At 39.2% G+C, this 19,569-nt stretch overlaps 1 pseudogene; it reads right to left on the reverse strand.

The window, feature by feature from the left end:
* Positions 1 to 599: 599 nt before the first annotated feature.
* On the reverse strand, positions 600 to 4,701 carry LOC149141048 (lysine-specific demethylase JMJ27 pseudogene; annotated as a pseudogene).
* Positions 4,702 to 19,569: the final 14,868 nt, after the last annotated feature.

Genomic DNA, 19,569 nt, shown 5'->3' on the forward strand with positions numbered 1-19,569 from the left:
TTTTTGTTTGTTTCTTTTTATCTCGCAGGGACTACTTACCATAAAGAAACAAATCATTTTAAAAAACTGAGGTGCATAGCAGCTGCATAGAGTACTATAACATTTTATTTAACAAATCTTTAAAAAAATATATAGCAACTTTTTATCCTGTTCATGGATTGTTATCTGTATTTCAACTTCTTAATACAATATCCTTTTGTCTTCCAATTCTGTTTACAGCCTGTTACATTTTAGCATAAGTTATTTTACAAATGATTGGCAATATTGATTTATTTATATTTTTGTTTATCTGTATTTCAACTTTTTGAGAAAATATTGTTTTGTCTTTTAATTCTGTTTACACCCTGTTAAATCTGAATATAAGTTCTTTTACAAATGATTTGAAAAATTGATATATTTCTATTTTTGTTTTTCTATATTTCGACTTTTTCACACAATATCCTTTTGTCTTCCAATTCCGATTTACAGCCTGTTACATCCAAGTACAAGTTCTTTTACCAATGATTTGCAAAAATTGATTTATTTTATTTTTGTTTGTTTCTTTTATCTTCGCAGGGACTACTTACCATAAAGAAACAAATCATTTTAAAAAACTGAGGTGCATAGCAGGTGCATAGAGTACTATAGCATTTTATTTAACAAATAGTAGAGCAACTTTTTATCATGTTCATGGAAAAATCTGGACAAAACCAAAAAAAAGCATCCTCAAAATAAGTGGGGCACTCAAAAACGTAACAGCAGCAGCTTGAATCCACATTTTGTACAACCCTGTACCCTTTACACATTTTCTACAACCCTGTACCCTTCCCCTCGTTTGATTCCTCAGTAACCATGGTCAAGCTGTCGAGCTCCTTCATGGCAGATTCCATCGCATGGAGAACCATCTTCTTCACCTCCAACTTGTCTTCTTTCGCCCTGTGGCCCTTGGGAAGCAAGCGGAACTCCTCAGTCAACCGAATACATTCCTGTAAATTCTCAGGCGATACAAAATCAAGGGCAACTTTAATACATGACTTGAGGTTTCGAACTTGATGAGGACACCCAGCTGGAATAAAGACTGCCTCGCCAAGATGTTGTTCAAATGTCCATGCCTCTACTCCATATTCCTCTTTCAGCTTCCTCTTATGCTCAGCGTTCAGGTAAAAAGTCTGATCATGAATTGGATGAATAACGTCTTCAAGACACTGATTGTTAATGTGCCTGAATTCTCTTTTGTGTTTCTCCAAATAAGCACACAATTTGGGTACATCCTCTCTCCGAAAAATATCCCATAGAGCACCTCCAAATTCTGAGTTTAGGTTCTCCATCTTCTCTGAAATCTCTGGCAGCCCATCAATTTGCCTGTACTTTTGTCTCAATTTCTCTATCTGATTTTGGTGGGAACCTGAGAAATTGACCTGGGCAGTATGCATTATGACATTGATAGCATCAGACATGTCACAGTGCAACTTAGTGACTGAATCCCCTCTAATAAGTTCTTCCCTGGTGCCATAAGCTATGTATGTTTTGGGACCTAAATCAGGCTTCAAGCAGTGCGGTGGAAGTTTTGTGGCAAGATTTAGAATCCCAAATTTAGGATGGGTGTACTCCTTGAAAGGTAAGGCGTTAATAAATTCAGCACCGTGCCGTGGCAGACGCTTTTCGAATAAATCTGCAGGAGGCCAATCCTTCAACTTCAACATCTCAGGCCAGAGATTACGGTGGCACCTTCCCTTCTGATAACCATCAAAAAACTTATGTATATTGACCTCAGCCGAATACCAATCCAGGCAATCAATGACATGCACCGTGTGTGTCTCCTCCGAAAACCTGTCACTGGTTTCCCTGAAAGCCCGCCACATGACCATTGGCTCCCAACTCAGTCCAGTATTATCCAAGACATTTCCAACAATCACAGGCTCACCTCTTCTCCAGTGTTTCTGAAAATGCTCAAGAGTCTCGCCCTGAACGGTTGGGCAATACAAATAGTTGTCGCTGCCATCCTGCCTGTTAGCAGCTTTTCTTAGCTTATCAGAATGCTCAAAATTAGGCTTGAAGCACACAGAACATGGCTGTGAATCCCTTAATTCCAATGGAAATTGAAAATTTCTGGCAACTTCTTGTGTTTTTCTCTCTATGTTTGCAACCCAATTTGGCCCAGACTGCGTGCACTTTAATTCTAACAATTTCTTTGCACAGCAACAACGTGGACATGGGATTGAAAGATCAGAATTAACTTTAAAATCAGGCAATGGTGCAGAATCCAACTGACCTGTCATTTCTTTTTGTTCGGCATCCTCCTCATTCTCTGCCTCGGCATCTTCAACTGATCTCTTTCCTGAATCACCTCCAGGCTGTGACCCTTCCCGAAGCTCACGACAACAAGACAGACAAAGATCATACTTACAGACTTCGCAGCTTCTGTGGAAACTTACTAAAGATGTATTGCAGTTGTCACAGTAATGACGCTCATTTTCTTCCTCGCCATTAGCTTCGGGAATGTCCAGGCTTTCTACTGGTTTACTCTGAATTCTGGCCTCTGCCTCGAGTTCCAGTATTTGCTCAAGATGAATCTTAGAGACCACAGGGAGGCCGCTGCAAATTACGTTCCAGAGAAAATGGACCTTTTCGGCTGCCCCCAATGTCGGCACTCTGACCTCGGGATATCGCCGTAAACAAGCTTTGCAATTACAGTGGCCCCGACAAAAAGGACAGACCTGTGCAATCTCCTCTTCCGTTCGCGAAGGGTACCATTTTCGAATGCAGATAAGACAGTACTTCTTTGGACATTTGGAACAATAGACCACTCTGCCTTTGTCATTTCTTTTACACTGATGGCAATTCGTATTCGCAGTGTTCTGTGATGTTGCCTTCATTTTATTCTCCTCTGCTGGAATATACCGAGAAAAATCACGGACTCCAGTATCAGGATCCACCCCCATCTGCAATTTTCTGACAAATTTCTTGGTATTCTTAACCTTGGAAACATCAGGAGTTAGGGTAATCTTCAACCCCTCATTGCGTAAATTCAGTGGCGCAGGCCATTTAGGCTCTGTGTTCGAAACCGGTGCACTGTACTCCAGAAAGCCATTCGTTGCTTCCTTATTTCTGCGATCCTCGTCATTAACATCATCTTCGTTACCCGCATTCATTAATTTCAAAACCCCAAATTCTGCCCCAATTTCTTCCTGCTCCTCTTTAACCTTGCGTTTCCGCCCTCTCTTCTTCTCACCATCCTCATTGCCCTCATGTAACACGGTCCGGGGCTTCCTGCCCCGCTTCTTACCCTGGCCTCTGGTGCTCGCAGTGACCTTCGACTCTTGTTGCTGCTGCAATTGATGTTTCTCGCATTCCGACATTGGTGGAGTTAAGCACTGCAATTCCACGGCCCGGGGCTTCCTGCCCCGCTTCCTGCCCTGGCCTCTGGAGCTCCCAGTGGCCTTGGGCTGCTGCTGCAGGAATTGATGGTTCTCGCATTCCGACATCGGTGGGTTGAAGCGCTGCAACTCCCCAACCCTGGGCCTGCCTCGCTTCCTACCCTGGCCTCTGATGCTCGCAGTGGCGTTGGACTGGTGTTGCTGCTCCAATTGATGTTTCTCACATTCTGACACTGCTGGGTTGAAGCACTGCAACTCCCCAGCCCTAGGCCTGCCCCGCTTCCTAACCTGGCCTCTGATGCTCGCAGTGGCGTTGGACTGGTGTTGCTGCTGCAATTGATCTTTCTCACATTCTGACACTGGTGGGTTGAAGCACTGCAACTCCCCAGCCCTGGGCCTGCCCCGCTTCCTAACCTGGCCTCTGATGCTCGCAGTGGCGTTGGACTGGTGTTGTTGCTGCAATTGATCTTTCTCACATTCTGTCACTGGTGGGTTGAAGCACTGCAACTCCCCAGCCCTGGGCCTGCCCCGCTTCCTACCCTGGCCTCTGATGCTCGCAGTGGCGTTGGACTGGTGTTGCTGCTCCAATTGATGTTTCTCACATTCTGACACTGGTGGGTTGAAGCACTGCAACTGCACAGCCCGGGGGGGCCTGCCCCGCTTCCTACCCTGGCCTCTGATGCTCGCAGTGGCCTTGGACTGCTGTTGCTGATGCAATTGATATTTCTCGCATTCCGACATTGGTGGTCTGAAGCTCTGCAACACCACAGCCCGGGGGGGCCTGCCCCGCTTCTTACCCTGGCCTCTGGTGCTCCCAGTTGCCCTGGGCAACTGTTGCTGCTGGTTCTCGCATTCCGACATTGGTGCGTTGGAGCACTGCAACAGCTTAAAATCGCAGAGGTCGGCCGAGCCCGTCTCTGCCGCTGGCGCCACATTGCTCCTCTCACTGTCCACGCCCGTTTCGGCCGAGCCCGTCTCTGCCGCTGGTGCCACATTGCTCCTCTCACTGTCCCTGCCCGTTTCGGCCGAGCCCGTCTCTGCCGCTGGCGCCACATTGCTTCTCTCGCTGTCCCTGCCCGTTTCGGCCGAGCCCGTCTCTGCCGCTGGCGCCACATTGCTCCTCTCGCTGCCCCTGCCCGTTTCGGCCAAGGGATTGGCCACCTGACCCAATAACATCTCTGAGGAATCTTCGGATTTCTTTTCACTCATTTTTTCCCAGAGCCGCCCACCTGAAAATACTATTGCTCCACCAAGTCCTGTGTTCTTCTCAGATAACTTGCGTTTCAAAGCCCGCCAAGAGCGGTGGAAAGAGATTTTAAATTCATACACATTTCAAAACTCATTATGAATACGGTGAGAGGCTTTTAAATTCATAAAAATTTGAAAATTCATTATAAATACAATGAAAGGCAATATACCTAGTAAGGGTGTTATTTATTGTTTTCAACATTGAGGTGTCATTATTGTTTCCACCTTTTTAACTGACACCCCTTTTTATCAACTCTTTCCACTACCTTTTAGGCATTATTGTTTGTAACAGTTAAATGATGAAAGATATTTATCACCATATCAAGAAAAACTGGATAAATTATATTTCTTTATTTATTCTTATATTAATTATTAATAATAATGTTAAAATAAAACGTTAGGTTAAGAGAAATGGTAGTTTTTGCAATGATGTGAACCTATATTAAAAAATATATCCAAAAATCTATTTATTTAAGTTTTAAGATTACATTAGTATTTATAGCAATTTAATCACTAAAATTTATTAAGATGTACATTTTGCATTTGAATATGTGGAAGCACATATTTTTAACTAAAATTTATTAAGCAGTACATACTTTATTTTTTTTGCATTTGCATTTGAATATGTGACCTCTTAAGAGAAGACACATGTTTTTAACTATTAGACAAATTCAATTTTCTTAAGTTGAAATTCTTTTCCAAACAAACTCTAGGTTGAAATTTTTCTCCATGTTTAATGAGGATTTTATCTTATGTTATGGTGCTATTTTATTCATGAGAACTTTGATGTTAAAATTTTTATTTTTAAAAGTTTTAGATTATTTTAAGCTAGCTAGATGATTATGTAACACCCTATTCTATGCCACATAGATATCTTAAGTGACCATTTTTTTTTTCTTATGATACATTAAATAGGGCACTCTTAAGTTAATGGGTTGTTGCTAGATGATATAAGCATTCTTTTTTGATGTGGATATGTAACAAACTTAATTTTTTAAAGTTGAAATTCTTTTCCATCTTTGATGGGGATTTTGTCTTATGTTATAGTTCTATTTCATTCATAAGAACTTTGATAGTAAACTATTTATTTAAAAAAAAAAAAGTGTGTTGTTTTAAGCTATTTAGATGGCTATGTAACATGCTACTCTATACAAAATAGATAGATTAAGTGCCTGCACCCCAACCTCCCCACCCCCCCTCCCACCGCCCCTACCCTCGCCCCCCGCCCCCTTTTTATAATACATTAAATAGGGTACTCGTAAGTTAATTGGTTGTTACTCCATGATATAAGCATTCTTATTGATGTTCATTATGTTGGTTGTTACTAGATGATATAAGAGTTCTTTATTGATGTCCATTATACGTAATGGACATCAATAAATAACACTTCTATCATCGAGTAACAACCAATTAACTTAAGAGTATAATATAACGAACATCAAATAAAGAACAGTTATATCATCAAGTAACAACCAATTAACTTAAGAGTAGCCTATGTAATATATCATAAAAATAAAAAGAAAAAAATGGTCACTTACGTTGTCTATCTTGCATGGAGTAGGGTGGTACATATGGTATAAGAGCGGGTTTCATGCGCTGGAACCATGGAACAAGCATAAATTTCGAATTATTTTATTATTTGTGTGATGAACTAATATGTGTTTGATTATTGTCATGACATGCAATATGGATAGAAGAGGAAGACGAAGGGTTAGAGTTGCAAGAGGACACAATATGGGGCCTCCCTCATAGCCTACACCTGCATCCCCTTCTACAGAAAAAAGTATGTGCCAAAACAAGAATATATTCCTATAGGAGAAGTGATCAACATGATGCATTCTTTTCAATGAATCTTAGATGCCTTAATGAATTGCTTGGAGTGGGGACATGGAGGAAGATCAACACATGTGGAAGGGTCTCAAAACCCAACTAGCATCCATATGCATAGGTAGTCAGAGAAGGTAAAATTCCCAGAGTTTTAGGGAATGGATGGTTAAGCAATGAAAGCACGGCTAGAAAACATATCCATGTGCTTCACATTGAGAGACTATACCTCAAACCTTAAGGTGAGAATGGGTGTTTTTCAATTGAAGGGAAGTGCATTGTTGTGGTGGAAGACACTTCTACTACAATTGGGCATGGACATTTTAGAAGTGTCATGGGAGTTGTTTGAAGACAAATTTAGAAAAAGTATTTATTTGAGGAGTTTATAAAAAAGCTAATCCATAAACTATTATGGATATTCCACTAAACAATTCATCACAACAAATTTGACACAAATATATTTAAACCTATGATGTGAGGGTTAATTTCTCCTTAGATTTATAGATTAATTAATTATTGTGTCATGCTTATGCATGCAACAGATAAAATATGGAAATTATAGAACAATGAAATAAAAATCACAAACCACAATGGACACAAAATATGATCTAGGAAACCCTTATGGAAGAAAATACAACTAGAAGGCGAGGTTGATCTACTCTCTCTTTTTCTCTAAATGGAAATGAATGCAAGTACAAAGGAGTAAGACTTGTTGCCCATAGGGTGCTATGGTGCACAACTCCTTTGCTCTCTCTCTCTCTCTCTCTCTCTCTCTCTCTCTCTGCTACTCTACTCATCTATGGAATAAAATGCACTCAAATAGAATGGAACCCCTTTTCCTCCTAGTGGCCTAGTTATAACACAATATGATAGCCAACCAGGGGTTAAATTTGACCCATTCAACCCTCAATATGAGTTGAAAATTGACCCTTCTAGATTGTTCTTTGTCTTTCCCACATGGCTAACCCCTTTTCCATCAGTAATGAGGGCTAGCATAGCATCCTCTCAAATTATGATGGCCAATTTCAATAGGTCAACTTCTGAGAAACATAACTTTCTCATATGAGCTTTGATCAAGGCAATTCTTGTGCCATTGGAAATCTATTAGTGTGTATATTATGTAATCTAGATCCATAGTAAGGTTGGGACCACAAAAAGTGGTAATTTAAGGTGTCAAAATGACTCCTAAATTTTTTCGCCTAAAAATTTCCAAACTAGGACCACTAGAAAAATGTCCTAGCAAGTTGATTCCTCCAAATATTTTACTCTAAAAGCATCAAGATGGATGAAAAATAAAATATTGATATAATTTAGATCATATCTCCCCATTTTGGAAGGCTTTTGGTCCTCAAGAGCTTTTACTGAATGGGGTGAGAAAAAATTTCCTCTACCTTCTCCTAGATTACCATTTAGCTTTACCTAGAAGTTGTCCTTTCAACCTAATCTGACAAAGGTCATGCTACCCATGTCTTGTAGTTATGGACCTCTTCTACAAAAATGTATCCTCTGGCATCTCTTCCAAAGCATCTGCTGTTAAATCCTCCATAAAAAATAGTATTTTTTTCTCTTCCTAATCCAACATGGAAGGCTCATAGAGTTTCTGATTATCCAAATTCACTATTGAGTGAATGCACACATACGAGGGTAGACTTATTCAATAGGAATTATCTCCCACCTTTTCTAGTATCTCAAAGGGACCATATCATAGAGCCTTGATTTTGTCACTAGGAACACACCCTTGTATGCTTGTAACAACTCTTCCAGATGTTGTTTATGTTCCTTAGGGCACCTCTCTAAGGATGACTTAACTCTCATGGACTCTTCTATAAACTATTTTTCTCTTTAAAATAACAAAACATGCTTCTTTCTATAATTGATCAATGTTTTGGCCTATTTGGCACTTACCAATGAGATCTTTGACTTGTTGTTATGCACATTGATGATGAAGGATTTTCCATCCTTGATGAGGTGGTATTGGTTGGCTCTCTGCATGATGATCACATCTTGCATGTACATATATGGACTCCCAAACACAACTCCACATACATCAAGTGGAACTACATCCAACTCTACTTCATCAATAAAATCAACACTAATAGCAAATTTGATTTTGCATTGTTTGTTTACCTTTATCTCTACCTCCTTGTTGACTCATCCCAATGGATATGGGCTAAGATGGTCATGAGTCTCTAGTCCCAGTTTCTTGATTGTATCTACTGTTATAAGATTTTCCTGTGATCCTAAGTTTAATATAGCATCAAATTTAATCTTCTTGACCTGTATATTTATATGGAAGGGTTTGGTCATTTCCTTTTCTTCTTGTTGTTGAAAGCTACTCTAGTCACTCCCTTCTACACTGATGTACAAAAAATCTTCTCATCCATGTTCGAGCTAATTTCAACTTGTTTAATCAAATTTGTCGCCATGTGATTTTTCTTCTTATCATCTTTATTTTTGTTCTTTAGGTTGGACTATGGATGCAACTTCTGGCACCTCCCCTTATTATGACCATCAATGTTATAATGGTTATAATTGTTGTTGGGATATTTTCATTGGTGTGTTGTGGCTGCTATATTTTTTTTATTTCCCCCTTTCCACTTCTTCTTCACCCCCTTGGAAGATTCTTGGTGCTCCTTCTGCTTTGACTCACTTGATTTCCCTTTCTTTTGGCCTATGTTCTCCAGGTACTATTCTTGTTCACAAACCTCATCTATCTTTCCATGTTTAAATAACATTACTTGCTTTCATAGATGGTTGTGTAGACCCCCTGGATACTTGAGGAATGTGTTTGGGTTATTTGGGGAGATACCCAACATTGTTTCCATCCTTCTAAATTCTATGGTGTACTCATGTACACTCTACCCATGTCTCTGCCTAAAGTAATGCCATTGGATCATTAGTCCTCTACATAACTGATAAGGTATAATTGTGGCTTATGAGAGTTTTGAAATCCTCCTACTTAGTCACTAGAGGATCTCCCTTTAGTCTTAGGGTTTTTGTGTGGATTTCTCACTAGATTAGGTCATGTCCCTTTAGTTTCAAATGGAAAAAAGATTTTTTTTTTCCTCTATGTGGTGAGCACTAAAATAAACCTCTAACTACTGCAACCAGTGATTTAACTTCAAAGCATCAATATCAACTTAATATGGCTTGATGTCAACCTTTTCTTCCATCTTAAACAAGGGATATAGATGGTTCATGACACTTGAACTAGGTTGTCCCTTTTCAAGTTCTTTCTTAGGTTCCTTCTTTGGTTCTTCTTGATCCCTCCTTTTCCCCTTTGATATAATATTTGCGTTAGAACCTCCATCTTCTCTTAATACCCCAATCTTAATGGTTAGGGATGCCATGAGGAGACTCACATTATGGTTTATATCAATGACTTGTGCTTCCATCTATGCAAACCTATCCTCTATGGTATCTTGAGGGTTATTAATAGATTCATCATCCATGGAAGGGGTCTTATGACTCTTTGCTTAACCAATATGTATCCCCTAAAACTCCTCACAATATACCCAAATAAATCCACACTAATACCAATATGATCAATAAACTATTGTGGATATTCCATTAGATGGTTTGTCACAATAGATCTAACAAAAATATATTTGAAAATCCAAAACCTACACTATAAGGGTTAATTTATCCTTAGATTTCTAGATTCGTTAATTATTGTATTATATTTATGTATGAAATATATAAAATATGGAAAATAGATAACAAAAAACTAAGACTCACGAACCAAAATGAACACAAGACGTGATTTTGGGAACCCTTACGAGAAAAAACCCAATGGGATTGTAGGGTTGCTATGCTCTCTCTTTCTTTGAATGGAAATGGATGCAAGTACAAAGGAGTGAGACATGTGGCTCGTGGGATGTTATGTTACATAAACCTTCTCTCTCTCTCTCTCTCTCTCTCTCTCTCTCTCTCTCTCTCTGCTACACTACTCTATGTTTTCTCTCTCTCTCTACCCTCTTTCAACTACACTACTTATGATGAAACAAAATGCATTCGATATAATAGAACCTATTTTCTTCTTAATATACCAATTATAACATATCTCGATGGCCAACTAGGGGTCAAATTTTCCTCATTCAACCCTCAATATGAGTTAAAAATCGACCCTTCTAGAGTATTATTCATAGTTCCCACATGGATAGCCCATTTTCCATGAGTTTCAGGGGCTAATGTGGCATCCTCTCAAATTATGGTAGTCAAATTCAACAGATCATCTTTTGAGAGATCTAACTTTCTCATATGAGCTCTAACTGAGAAAATTCTTGTGTCGTTGTAAATATATCAATATGTAGATTATAGAATATAGGTCCACAGTAAGATTAGGACAAAAAAAATCATCATTTAAGCCCTCAAATTGTCTCCTAAAGTTTTTCATCCAAAAATTTCCAAACTAGGACCACCAGTAAAATGAATCTGCAAGTTAATTCCTCCAAAATTTCCACTCTGAAAGCATCAACATGGATGAAAAATAATATATTGATTTAATCTAGATCTAATTGTGTCTCTTAAATTTAGTATTAATGAATGTTTCAGGAGAACTTACAATGAAGGCATTATGGAACAAGTTAGGGACTTTGTATAAGTCTAAATCCTTTATGAACAAATTGTTCCTATGGAATTTTTTTACAATATAAGGATGAAAAATGAAGAATAAGTGAAATATCATCTAAACACCTACAATAGCATGGTAAGTAAACTATTATCTATTGATATTAAGATTCATATGAAGTGTATCTATTTGTTGTGTTCTTTACCAGACTTGTGGGATAATTTGGTTGTCGCCATAAGTAGTAATGCAACTACTCTAAGTTTGGATGATATAGTCTCATCCTTGTTATCATAGGAGATGAGATGGAAAAATATGGAAGTTCAGAACACATATGCCTTATCTATCAAAGGACGCTCCTAGAATAGAAATAAAAATAATTCCTCAAGTGGGAAATCTAAATCTAGAGAAAGATATAAATATCCAAGAAAATTCATAAATGTATGTTGGAGATGCGAAAAATAAGGTTATTACAAGAAAGGCTATAAATCCAAAATTGTTGAGAAAGGGGATGTATATTATGATGCTCCTTTTACATAGGCAAAAACCTTCTCATATGAAGGAGGTGATGTGTATTTGGCTTCTTCAAGTACACATGTGTTGGATGAAATTTGTCATTGATGTTAAAGGGTGAATGGGTCATTGTTGAGTAATGTTTGCATTGATGCCAAATCCCTATCCTTAGGGATGATGCCCTAGATTTGGGATGATCAAAGCATGCGATAATAGTTCAAGAAGCCCTAAAGCGCAAAAGGGTTTAAGCCCTAAAATGAAAAACTGATAGTCAAAATAAAATCAAAGAAAAGGTGGTAAAGGCCAAATAAAATTCAAGGAAGGACTATATCATCACATAACCCTCATCAAGACATTTCCAATGGTATATGACACTCCCTTCAACTCCTCAAAGTTGAAGAGAAATGTTTTTTGGATTTTTGATGCTCCATTTGAATACCCTATCTTTGAATGCATTTTTACTCCATTTACCTAGCTCAAATAGAAGGATAGCATATATGGCTAGAAAAATTTTCTGATACCTTTCTAATGGTTTATGGGGTTGAGAAATTTGGAGGCTTACAATTTAGATTAGATTTCTCTTTCTTTGATAATTGCTTGTGAATTTTGTTGACCATTTTAATATTTATTATGTTATTTCATCAAACAATTACCAAAACATAAACACGAAGATCACAAGAAAAAATATGAACACAAGACATAGGCTCCAAGCTAGGACAAAATCCCTTCAAGGAGAAAACCCAAAAAAAATCTCTTCTTATAGAATCAAATCAAAGTGAGATATCCAAGACCCAAAACTCCAACCTTCTAAATGCCAAGTCAAACCCTCCTTCTGCACAGTAAAGCCATCAATAGCAAGAGACCAACAACATATATTCAATAAGAGATATAATAAGGTAGAACTTCCACAAACCCTATTTTAGACTTCAACCCTCCTACTTCTGTGAGAATTCAAAACCAATCCAATGATTTGTGTGTGTATAAATGAGCTCAAATCATCCTCTATTTATATTGTCCAGAGGGGTGCAAATAAACATGTCTTCTAGGGAAGAGCCGACTTGACCAGTAGGGATGACTTGGCGTCTAGATGGTTTTTTTGACCTAAATTACATATTAAAAATTATTTATAGAAATTCTCACTGGAGATTACCTGATAATGCAATATACTAAAGCAAAATACTTAATTTACTTATACAATCAAACTTGCAGAAGCTTAATCGATTTGAGCAAGATCAAACAAAACACATATAATAGAGAAGAACAATCAATACACATGAAACACAGAAGAATACTCTGGGGAAAGCCTCAGCTAAAAACCCCGCTATTTGTATTATCATACAAGTAGAAATATCTCAGTATTACACAAAGCTTTAGCTCTCACAGCTATCCAGCTCTCGGTACAATCCCTCACTATTGCTCATAAACAGAATAGACAACTCATATGCCTTCTCCTCTATCCTCCAAGCCTCTTATTTCCTTGTGCAGTTTTCCCTGGGTGCTCTAGCTGTAACCTTGTGTGACACTGATCTCACACATTGCTCCAACACACTATAAAACTGTGCAAATCTCAAGGAATGAATTCCTTCTGCATGCAAGAGATTTTCTTATAGGAAAATTCTTGCAACTGATAGTACACTATCCCTGCCTTTAATCTCAACTGGGTCTTTGTCTGAACTGACATGCATGAGTTATTTATGAGAGAATATTCAGTTATCTGGAGTACACTAGTTTCATGCATGCATGCATTAACTGACTGAACTCACAATTAGTTCCTCCAACAGTTTGGAACTAATTTAACTGGACTTAACTCAGTTAACTGAGCTAACTAATTACAACTCAAATACAACTCATTCTTATCTCCTTAATTAAGGGATAACTTCCTCAATCAAAGGGATAACTGTTGCATGACTTCACAAAGACTTCATGTTTGAATTTCTCCAACTAATTAACTCAAGATGAATTAATTAATTATTTTTCAAACAGCTGGTGAGACTAAATTCGAATTTTAATTCTCAATTTTAATTCAAGGACAAATTAAAATTGGAATATCCTGAAATGCTATCTTTAGCAATGCTATTTTTAGCATTTCTTGTTGCTATTTTCAACACTCCCTCTCAACAAGAAAGGGATTATCTGCCACCCCGATCCTATCTCTATGGAACTGGAATTTACATTTTGACAATGCCTTAGTCAAAGTGTCTGCATCTTGCTCCTCAGTCACAATATATTGCAATAACATGATCCTCCTCGCCACAGTCCCTGAGATGATGATATTGAATGTCGATATGCTTGGACCTGTCATGAAATACTGGATTCTTAGATAGTTTGATACAACTCTAATTATCACAATAAATCACAGTTGGATCCATCCTCTGATCAAACAAACCAACTAGAATTTTCCACATCTAGATGGCCTCACATGCTGCCTGACTTGCAGCCATGTATTCAGCCTCTACCGAGCTAAGTGCAACTGACCTCTGTTTCCTTTTGTACCAAGAAACTGCTGTTGACCCAAGGTTGAAAATTCCTCCTGATGTGCTCTTCTGATCTGATGGACTCCCTGCCCAATTTGCATTAGTGAAGCCATGTAGCTTCACTCCCTCTGTCCATCTGTACCATAATCCATACTGAGATGTGCCTCTAAGGTATCTCAAAACATGCTTAGCTTCCTTCCAAAATAGCTTGGTAGGTCGAACCATAGCTTGACTCAGCTGGTTCACGACATAGCACAAATCTGGTTGTGTGTTCACTAAGTACATCAGTGAACCCACAAGCTACCTATACACAGTAGCTTCTACTACTTCTCCTGAAGTAGCATCCTCCTTCCTCCAGTTACCTGCTAGAGGAGTCTGCATGGGCTTGCACTTCTCCATGTGGAATCTCCTGAGTATCTCATTGGCATACTTTCCCTGAGACACAAACAACTCCCCATCCTTCTGCCACACTTCCATGCCAAGGAAGTAGTACATGAGACCCATGTCTTTCATCTTGAATTCTCTTAAAAGGTCCTCCTTGCAAGACATGATCAATTGATCATCACCTGTCAATATGAGATCATCAACATAAAGAGCAATGATCAATTGCTTACCTTCCACCATGATGTGGTATAAGTTCGCATCTGCTTCACTCTTTGTGAAGCCCAACCCGGTGAAGTAGTTGTTGATCCTGGTGTACCAAGCACAAGGTGCTTGCTTCAGCCCGTATAAAGCTCTCTTGAGTCGGCACCCATGCAACTCACGATCGAAGGTCTCAAAACCTTTTGGCTGCTCTATGTACACCTCCTCCTCAATCTTGCCATTGAGGAATGCAGTCTTCACATCCATCTGATGGATCTTCCAACCCATCTGTGCTAATAGTGCCAACATCGATCTGATATATGAGTACCTTGCGATAGGAGCAAAAGTCTCATCATAGTCAATCCCCTCGACCTGTGAGAAACCATCGGCAACAAACCTTGCCTTATGTTTCTCCACACTACCATTAGCAGCTTGCTTTACCTTGTAAAGCCAATGGGAACTCACAACTGACTTGTTCTCCGGTCTTGGAACCACATCCCAAACATTGTTCTAAACTATGGAGTCATACTCCTCCACCATAGCATCGACCCAAATCGGCTGCTGCACTACTTCCTCAAAGGAAGATGGCTTAGTCTCAATACTTTCCCCAACAAGGGCCATGTATCCAGTGTACCTATCAAGTGACCTCCTTTGTCTGCGCTAAGAAGATGGTTCTCCCACATTCTCTCTCACATCTGACAACAATCTGTCAGCTTCCCTTGAGCGCTTCTGCCCATCTCTGGAAGCCTCTGCTTGAGTGGATGCCTCCACTCCTGGAACCTCTGCATGCAGCTGCTCCGTATCAGTTTGAAGCTCCTCCTCCTTAGTAACCAAAAGTTCCTCCACAGCCTGTAGTTGGAGCTCCCTCTCAAGAGAAACTCGCATGGCCTTTTGCTCATCAAAATTTAGACCTCTGCGTACCACTATCCTCCGACTAGTAGGCAAGTACACCTGATAGTTGTGAGGTGTATCAGTGTACCCCACAAGTATCCCCAACTCCGCTGTCGGCTCAAGTTTCTTCCGGGCATCCTTGGTCACATGGAAAAATATCGATGAGCTAAAGATCCTGAAGTGACTCACAACTGGTCTCTTCCCGGAAAAAACTTCTTTTGTTGTCTTCATCCCAAGTATGCAATGCGGGCTTCTATTCTGCAAATAGACTGTTGTGTTGCATGCCTCAGCCCACAAATGAAGTGGTAGGCCTTAGTCATGCAGCATCGCCCGAGCTGCCCCCACAATCGTTCTGTTCTTCCTCTTGGCCACCCCATTCTGTTGTATGTTATGAGGTGCCATCAATTCCTGTTTAATTCCTTCCGCTGCACAAAAGTCCTTAAACTCTTGAGAGACATACTCTCCACCATTATCGCTCCTCAAGGCCTTGATCTTCTTCCCAGATTCTTTCTCAACCAAAGCTTTGAACTCACAAAACTTTGAGAAGGTTTGATCCTTCTTTTGCATGAAATAGATCCAACATTTACGAGAAAAATCATCAATGAAAATCACATAATACCTTTGTTTCGCGGTGGATGCTGTCGAGAATGGTCCACACACATCTGTATGAACTTGCTCTAAGATCACCTCAGCTCGACTATCTCGATCATGAAAGGAAGACTTGGCGTACTTTCCCAAGGTACAACCTTTGCATGTGTCCACTTGCTCAAGTTTACCTTTGGGAAGTCCGGTAGAAATCTGCTACATTATCTTCAAGGCCCCATGATGCAAGTGGCCCAACCGTCTATGCCATAACTCGCCAATGTCTTGGCTTTGCACCAATTCTACTTTCGAACTTAATGCAGCACAGTCATCTACCTCCATCCTGTAGAGATTCTTCACTCGAATCCCAATCCTCTTGGTCTTACCTATGGCTATGTGTCTCAAGAACGCCTTTCCTTTATTGAAGACTACATCATAACCTTTGTCTTCCAACATCGTGACTGATACCAGGTTCTTTTTCAGTCCAGGCACATACTTTACATTAGTCAGGGTGAGAGGAGCTCCATGCTCCCTCTGAAAAACAACCGTGCCTTCACCTGAAACACGGTACTTTCCATCATCGCCCATCTCTATGCGCATCTTGAGGTCTTTCTCCTCCAAGGTACTGAATAAACTCTTATCGTCGGTCATGTGGAATGAGGCTCCACTGTCCAGGTACCAAACACAACCCACCATCGATGAAACCATACATGCGATGAGGGTAAAATCCAATTCGAACTGAGAGGCCAGTGCCTCACCTTCTAATCCTTTCAAGGATCCCTTCTTGGATTTCTTCAATGGAAAATTAGTTGCATAATGGCTCACCTCATGGAAATTAAAGCACCTCACTTTAGATTTGTCAATCTTCTTCCCACCATGAGAAGAACTCAATTTGGAATGGGAAGCCTTCCCTTTCCCTTTCCTTGCCTTACTGGCTAAGGCTAGATTTTCTTCATCATCATGCTTAGATGAAGAACCATCTTTGGTGCTTCTCCCGATCTCCTCCTGCATCAGATTCGACCACAGTTGTTGCCAATCCGACAGTTTCTCTCTTCCATTCACCAAGTCCTGGTGGCTATGCCAGCTCTTTGGAAGATTGAGGAGAGCAATACTCACCATGTCATCATCAACTGTCGTTATTCCTACACTTCCAAGCTCATCTCTACAGGTGGTGAGCTTGTTCAGATATGTAGAAATAGTGTCACCCTTTTCACACTTGATTTTCCGAAGCTTGTCCTTGAGCGCCAGTTTCCTCTAGTCATTGTTGTTCTGATAAAGATCCTTCAATGTCTTCCACATTGAAATCGGAGTCTCCTTTCCATGGAGACTCGAGACAATATGGTCTCGAACTCCCTCCAAAATAATCTGCCTCGCCTTCGCCACACACTTCTTCCATTCAGCCAATTCTTGGCCATTAGCTGCAAGTAGCTTGGGGATTTCTTGATCAATGAAATCCTTCAAACCATTGTCTTCTAATACTGCTTCCATGCAATCCTTCCATGCTATATAATTCGAGCTGCCATCCAGTGCATACTCAAGTCTCAAGCCATTGAACTCCATTGGTGAACTTAGAGGTATGATAAGAATTTGATTTTACTTCTCCAACCAATAACTTCAAACTTCGAATTTTTCCTTCTTCAGTATACTGTTTACTGCTTCGATCACCTTTGCTTTGATACCATGTAGAAATTCTCACTGTAGATTACCTAATAATGCAATATACTAAAGCATAATACTTAATCTACTTCTACAATCAAACTTGTGGAAGCTTAATCGATTTGAGCAAGATCAAACAGAACACATAACAGAGAAGAAGAATCAATACACATGAAACACAGAAGAATACTCTGGGGAAAGCCTCAGCTAAAAACCCCGCTATCTGTATTATCATACAAGTGGAAATATCTCAGGATTACACAAAGCTTTAGCTCTCGCAACTATCCAGCTCTCAGTACAATCCCTCACTGATGCTCATAGACAGAATAGCCAACTCATATGCCTTCTCCTCTATCCTCTAAGCCTCCTATTTCCTTGTGCAGTTTTCCTTAGGTGCTCTAGCTGTAACCTTGTGTGACACTAATCTCACACACTGCTCCAACACACTGTAAAATTGTGCAAATCTCAAGGAATGAATTCCTTCTGCATGCAAGAGATTTTCTTATAGGAAAATTCTTGCAATTGATAGTACACTATCCCTGCCCTTAATCTCAACTGGGTCTTTGTCTGAACTGACATGCATGAGTTATTTATGATAGAATATTCAGTTATCTGGAGTACACTAGTTTCATGCATGTATGCATTAACTGACTGAACTCACAATTAGTTCCTCCAACAGTTTGGAACTAATTTAACTAGACTAACTCAATTAACTGAGCTAACTAATTACAACTCAAATACAGCTCATTCTTATCTCCTTAATTAAGGGATAACTTCCTCAATCAAAGGGATAACTGTTGCATGACTTCACAAAGACTTCACATTTGAATTTCTCCAACTAATTAACTCAAGATGAATTAATTAATTATTTTTCAAACAGCTGGTGAGACTAAATTCGAATTTTAATTCAAGGACAAATTAAAATTGGAATATCCTGAAATGCTATCTTTAGCAATGCTATTTTCAACATTATTTTCTCTTTTTCTTTACAAGAAGTCAAAATAGGACTTTGACTCAATAATCCTAGAAGCATGAAGAACATGCTTATCTAATAAAATAATAATAATTATTATTTTTCTTCTTTTTCTTTTACATATAATATATAATGTCATAAGTACAAATATCAATATGAAAACCAAACCTAGTTACATTTTCTAACACTCCCTCTTAACTAGTGAGGTATTCATAATTCCATAACCGATACAACGATACTTGTCAAATTGAAATATTTTCATAAGAAGAGTCAGCTTGGTAAGTCATATTTAAGCATCAACATCATAACCATCATTGTCAAATATCAACATAGAAATACCTTTAATTGACGAGCTCTAACTCTCCACAATATTATAGCACAATGTTGGGAGGCACACATATGGACACCACCATAGCCCCTCAAGGAACATAACCCATTTGGATGTTCACAAGGTATTTCCTTCCAGGAGTATTCTTATCTTGGATTCCCAATCCTTAAAGAATATTGGTCCTCTTCATGTCCTCTTCGACCACTCTTATCTTGGATACCCTATCAGATCCTCAAAGATTGTCAGTCCACATAACTACTTCCTATATTGGATTCCAACTCTCAAGGAGTACCAATCCCATGTGCTTATCCAATCCTTCATTCTCCCTCCTAGTGTGATACACTAGACGTATGACAATTAGTCTTGGCCTAGTGCATGACACATATGGAGAATATAGTGTTCACCATCACTCCCTCTCAATTAGGGAGGAGGTCCTTACTCCTCAAATATGAAGGAGATTTCTTGCTCTCTCTCAATTAGGGATACATTGTCACAATCCTTAGCTGTTCTTATACTTCATCAATGCATCACATACTTTTTCTTCTGTGGATATATTAGTGATAGTTGCAAGGGCT

This window comes from Pinus tabuliformis, chromosome X (assembly GCF_031772625.1).
Source record: "Pinus tabuliformis cultivar Carrire ecotype Pingquan chromosome X, CPIR1, whole genome shotgun sequence".
Taxonomy (NCBI): Eukaryota; Viridiplantae; Streptophyta; class Pinopsida; order Pinales; family Pinaceae; genus Pinus; species Pinus tabuliformis.